This window comes from Mustela nivalis (assembly GCF_964662115.1).
Source record: "Mustela nivalis genome assembly, chromosome: 1".
NCBI lineage: Eukaryota > Metazoa > Chordata > Mammalia > Carnivora > Mustelidae > Mustela > Mustela nivalis.
In genome coordinates, this window is record NC_139020.1 from 132443646 (window position 1) to 132450554 (window position 6909).

Consider the following 6909-nt stretch of genomic DNA (forward strand, 5'->3'; position numbering starts at 1 on the left):
GTTCAGTGATACATCAGTTGCATGTAACACCCAGTGCTCATTACATCACGTGACCTCCTTAATGCCCATCACCCAGTTACTCCATCCCCCCATCCCCCTCCCCTCCAACAACCCTCAGTTTGTTTCCTATAGTTAAGAATCTCTTATGGTTTATATCCCTCTCTGATTTGCTGCTCTAAACATTAGGGTAAACCACAAGACATTCTTAACTATAGAGAACTAACTGAGGGTGGATAGAGGGTAAGTGGGCAGGGCATGAGCTAAATGGGCAATGGGTATTAAGGAGGACACTTGTGTTGAGCACTGGGCGTTACATGTAAGTGATGAGTCACTAAATTCTACTCCTGAAACCAGTATTATACTATATGTTAACTAACTGAATTTAAATAAAAATTTGAAAAAAAAATACACTCTTTAAAAAAGTATAATTACAAAATACTTAGAAAATCACAATTACAAAAATACTACATATTCAAACCTATGGTATTCATCCACAGCCATACTTGGGCAAATTCACTGGGGTGCCTGGGTGGCTCGGCTGGCTGAGCTTCTGACTCTTGGTTTCTGCTCAGATGATGATCTCAAGGTTGTGAGGTTGAGCTGTGCATTAAGCTCTCTCTCTCCCTCTCTCTTTGCCCTTCCCCCTCTTCTCACATGTTCTCTCTCTCTAAAATAAATAAATAAATCTTTTTTGAAAAGCCATACTTGGGCAAATTCACAAACTATATTTCTATTATTTTTAAATAATAAAAGAAACAAATGAATTAAGCCATTAACTTGAGAAGCTAAGAGCAAAACAAAGCAAATCTAAAGAAAAAAGAAGAAATTATTACAGATGAAGCCAGAAATTAAAATTTAGCAAACAAAAGGAAATAGAATAGATAAATCTTAGAGTGGTTCTTTGGGGAATAAAACAAGCAACAAATAGAACAAAAAGCATAAAATATACAAACCTCTATTTATTCTAATCAAGTAAAAAATCAGAGTTGAGGAAAAATTAGGAATAAGAAAGGAAGTGTCATCTTAGGTACAAAAACATTTGAAAATCTTGATATAATGAATCATTTCCATTCATATCAAATACAAATAGTAATTGCAAAAAAGGCAGGAAACATTCTGAAGACGGAATTGAAAAACAAATGTAAGTAAACATTTACCTGTTAGAGGGTTTAAAAGAAAGTTATTTCAAAATTTAAAGAACAAATAATTTTCCTACCTTGTTAACTCTTCAAGGATGTTAAAATATGTGGGGAAAAAATCCCAATTCAAATACAAAATTCCAACTCTTAAAAACTTTTCAAACTAACACAAAAGAGAAAACACAACAGTCTCATAAATATTCAGATTTAGATGCCAAAATCTAAAATGCAATACTAAATTTATCCAGCTGTTTATGAAATAATGGAAAGAAACCCCTAGTAGGTTTTGTTTCAATAATGCAGAGATAATTCAATATTATAAATTCATTAATATAATTTTTCACATTGATATGTCATAGAAGAAAAATGAAGTTATTATCTCCAAGTATGCCAAAAAGTAATTGGAAAAAATGCAACGTCCATTTTTAGTAAAAGCACCTGATAACTAGGACTGGAATAGGAATGAAGTCTTCATTTTCAACTTGGTACAGATTATTCATCTCAGTACATGGTACCTAATAATAACCTTTAGGAATATTCACTTTAAAAAAAGAAAAAATACAAAGATTTTTTTATTATAAATATTATTCAACACTGTTCCGCAATATCTAACCCACAAGATAAGATCAAAGGACAAAAGTTTAGTTATTGAAGAGAAAGAGGAAAAATATTATTATTTACTGATGTTATGGTTGTTTCTGCAGAAGTATCAAAAACAAGAAAGAAGAAAATGAATATACTTAAGAAACAAGTAAATGAATATTCTTAATAAGAGATTTTGTCTAAGCGACCAGTCACAAACCAAATATACAAAAATCAATTGGTTTTATGTATAGAAGCAATAATTAACTTGAAGTTAACTTGAAGTTTTCATTTAAACATCCCACTCATAATGAAATGAATAAATTACCTAGGCATATATTTAATATGAAATGTTTAAGACTCACAGGAAGAAAACTACAAAATTTATTACAGATTTAAAAGAAGACTTGAATAAATGGAAAGAAACACTACTTTGCTCCAGTTTGTTTGCTGAGAACTTGTAAAGCTATCAGTTTTGAATGGGGCTCAGAGCTACATAAACTAGTTCCACTCATGAATGTAGATGCAAAAACCCTAAGCAGAACAATATCAAATCAAGTCGAGGAGCCTATTAAAGGAGTAACACATCTAGAATGAATAAGGTTTATTCAAGGAATGCAAAGATTGATCAATTTCAGGGCAGAAAACTTGTCTGACTTGCTCTTGTTTACATTCCTGGTATTTATCATAGTTCTTGGCATATGATAGTTGCTCAATAAATACATCTTGATTGAATTAATGAACATTAAGTTTTTTTTTATTTTGCTACAATAACAGATTAAAGGAGAAAATCACATAATCTCTTAATAGATGCCCCCCCAAATTTTGATAAAATTCAATATTCCCTTTTCATCCAACTCTGAGGTGGAATGAGCCCTTTTAGCTTACTAAAGTTTCTACTACAAACACACAGAAAGTTGTTATACCTGATAATGAAAGACTAGATTCAGGAGCAAAATAATTGTGTTTACCTTGACTTGTCAAAACCTTACTGGAAGTCTTAGTGAATCAATAAAGAGAAAAAAATTTTTAAATACTATGAATTTGGGAGAGCAAAGAGACAAAACAGTCATTATCCACCGATGATACCATCTTATGCTCAGGAACTGGAAGAGGGTCCAGTGACAACTGATAAAAGATTGATTCCAAGATCAACATACAATCATCAGGGTTTTTTTCCTTTTCCAGAAATAACCAAATAAAACTTTAATAATCTTCCCAATCACAATTGTAACATAACAAAGTCTTAGTAGCGAAACCGAGAGAAATCTGCTCAGAACTAGATGAAAAATATTATAAAACTTCATGGAAAACTTGAATAAATGAAGAGGAAACCATGTTCTTGGATTGTAAAAATACAGCTTCTCTATAATTTATCTATAAATTCAATTAAATCTTAATTAAAAATCTCATATGAGTTTTTTTTGAAAGGAACTCTACAAAACACTTCCAAATTTTGGAATTAAAAATAAAAGACAAGATTTTTTTTTTTTAAAGCAGACAATGAGGAGCAACTTGCCCTGTGGTATGTGAAAAAGAACTGTAATCTCTAGTAACTAAAAAGTGCAATATTAGTCAGAACCCAAATCAGTCAATAGATCAAAAAGGAAATCTAGATGCCTACCCCACACCATTAACTAAGAGGAAAGTCTGTACGCATTAAAAAACTGTGAATTTTTTAAACATTTAAAAATACAGAGGACAAAGATAATATTTTTATAACTTTGGCATGGAAGCCTTCATAAGTAAGATATAAAATCCAAAAGACATGAAGTAACAGATGGACAGATTTGCCCACATCAAAATCAAAATTGTCTGTATGACAAAAAACAATATGAAGCGTTATAGCCAGTTTTGATTCAAACTGTTCTTGCACCATATTTAATAGAGGATTCATAACCTGACAAAAATAGGAGCACCTTTAAATAGTAAAGGAACAGAAACAACCAATTTTTAAAATGGGCAAAGGAGAAGAATAAAAATTTACTGAAAAAGAATTATAATTAGCCCCTAAAAATGGTTAACTTCATTATTAATTGAGGACATGGGAATTAAAAGGAGAGAGTTTTGGGCACCTGGGTGGCTCAGTTGGTTAGGCATCTGCCTTTGGCTCAGGTCATAATCCCAGAGTCCCGGGATCAAGTCCCACAATGGGCTCCCTGCTCAGCAAGGAGTCTGCTTCTCCCTCATCTTCTGTCCCTCCTCCCTACTTGTGTTCTCTCTGCCTGACAAATAAATAAATAAAATCTTTTAAAAATTTTCAGATCACCATTTACTGCATGCTCTCTTTCAAATAAATAAATGAAATCTTGGATAAAAATGAATCTTAGAACACTGAAAAAATAAAATTAAATTTAAAAAATTAAAAAATAATTAAAAAATAAAAGGGAGAGAGAGAGAGAGAGTTTGCTCCCAGAACACTAACTCAAGTATTGGTGAGGATTAGGAAAGAGACACTCTCCTGTGTTGTTGATGGGGGTATAAAATGATGAAGACAGTTTGTCAATATCAGAAGTAAATATGCAATCCCCCCAGTTATAATTTTTGGGCTTTCACTGAAAGAAAATACATTGTTCATAATAACCAAATGTTGGAAGCATCTTATGTATCTGACAAAACGAATCACTCTACTACTATATAATGTATGTGGGTAGAAGAAAAGAATACTCTGTGGGCAGAAAAAAGGAATTATATTGACTTGTATATATGGAGACATAAAGCAAGACATGACTACATAAACATAAGTTCCAAGAACTTGAGGACTTTGTTTTGTTCATCTTGTATCCTTATCATCTTCAACAATGCTTGGCATGTGGAAGGGTCTCAGTTAAAAATCTCTTGAGTCGGGTGCCTGGGTGGCTCAGTGGGTTAAGCCGCTGCCTTCAGCTCAGGTCACGATCTCAGGGTGCTGGGATCGAGTCCTGCATCGGGCTCTCTGCTCAGCAGGGAGCCTACTTCCCTTCCTCTCTCTCTGCCTGCCTCTCTGCCTACTTGTGATCTCTCTCTGTCAAATAATTAAATAAAATCTTTAAAAAAAAAATCTCTTGAGTCAATGAATGTGAAAAAGCAAATGTGTGAACAATTTAAATATAATAGTCCTGTTATGGTTTAAAATTGAATATGTACATATGCTTAAAAGTATAGGAAAAGGGGCTTGAAAATGAAGCAGCAAAGTATTTCTCATGTGAATTTGTAGAGATAGAGTAAAGAAGTTGTTGGTGAAGAAGGGGATCTCAGTTTCCTTTTCTGTGTAACAAACCCCTCAAAATCAGGGGCACAAAACAACCACCATTTTATTATTTTCTCTGATTCTGTGGATTGTGAATTGAGACAGAGAACAACAGAGATAGCTTACGTCTGCTCTAAGATAGCTGAAGCCTCAGATGGGCAGACTCAGAGGGCTGAGGCTATTTCAAAAGACTGGGATTGGATCATCTGGAGACTTCTTACTCACATACTAGTATCCAGGTTAGGATGGCTCAAAGCCTGTTCAGCTGGGACTGTCAGCTGGAGCAGTCACTGGTGACTTCTCCATGTGGCTAGGGTTTCCTTGTTGCATGGTGGCTTCAGAGTGCTTAGAGGTGTTACGTGGCTTAGAGCTCCAAGCGCAAATATTCTAGTGAAAATAGTAGAAGGCGTGAGACCTATTATGACTTAACCTTGTCAGGCACACCTCCACTGTGCTCTATTGGTTGAAGACTTCTCAAGTCCACACCAAATCAAGGGGAGGGGATATAGGTCCCACCTCTCAGTGGAAAAAATGGTAAAAAAATTATGATATGGTAAAGAAACCTCCAGAGAAGGGAAATGTTTATTTTTTATTAATCCTTTAAAAATGTCATCTTTTTTTTTTAAAAAGATTTTATTTATTTATTTGACAGACAGAGATCACAAGTAGGCAGAGAGGCAGGCAGAGAGAGAGGAGGAAGCAGGCTCCCTGCTGAGCAGAGAGCCTGATGCAGGGCTCGATCCTAGGACCCTGGGATCATGACCTGAGTCGAAGGCAGAGGCTTTAACCCACTGAGCCACCCAGGCACCCCTAAAAATGTCATCTTTTTAAGTTGAAGATTTATTTATGGCAAATGAAGTAGTTCAAAACACAGACTCTGGAACCTGAAGATCAAAGCCTGGTTCTTCCATTTAATGCTGACTGACCTTGGGTAAACACTTCGCCTCTCTGTGCCTAAGTTATTTTATATGTAAAGTTAGAGGTAATAATAACACTTACCTCAGAGAACTATGGTGAACATTTCATGCATCAATACATTTAAAAGTCCACAGAATAAAGTTTGACATGTATTAGCCATAACTCTTATTTGTGTATAAAAAAATGAAAAAAAAAAGAAACATGGATAGGAATTGGCCTTTTAAAAATAATAATAATGAGGGAAGTCTTCATATTTATTGAACCCTTAACCCTCAGCTGATCTTAAAATCTGTTTGAGTTGCATAAGAAAGCGCTCTAGAACTAGTCTGAGCTTCCTCACAACATGGCTACCTAATGAGTCTTACACAACCATTCAGGGCTCCAAAGATGAGTGTCTCGAATGAACAAGTTGGATGCTGAAAACCCTTCTTCTACAGCCTAGAATCTCAAGCCAACAGAGTCTCTTGTGCCACTGTATTTGTCCACCACTCCCTGAGCCTAGTTCAGATTCAAGGGCAACAGTTGCAGATAATGTATTCAAGAATACTTATAGATCATCTTTCCTTAGGAGTAATAGCAAAAAATGTGAAGATATGTTTGAAAATCTCTGTACTGTCTCACTCAGGAAGATTGGCATATTGGAGTAGGAACAGCTTTAAGTGTCAGATCTCCTGGTTTGAATATCATCGCTTGCTGTTGAGACTTGTTCTGACTGTTTAATATATGAACACATGTGAGATATTTGGTATATACCAAATTAAGTGTTTAGTAAAAGTGAACTTCATTGCTTTAGCTAAAAATAAAGGTTTCATTTATTAATAAAGGATTTGCTTGTTAATAAGGGATTTGTTTGAATAATTACAGTATTTCCCTTTTCTATTGACATGAAGGATAAATCTTGGGCTGCTGTCCTATAGGCCAGAAGTTTTCAAAAAATAAACTGTAGGTATCAAAAAATAAATAGTAGGTAAATTTGACATAGGAATATAGAGTGGTAGTAAAATTCCTTAGTGTCCTTTCCCTTCTTAGAAATTACAAAAA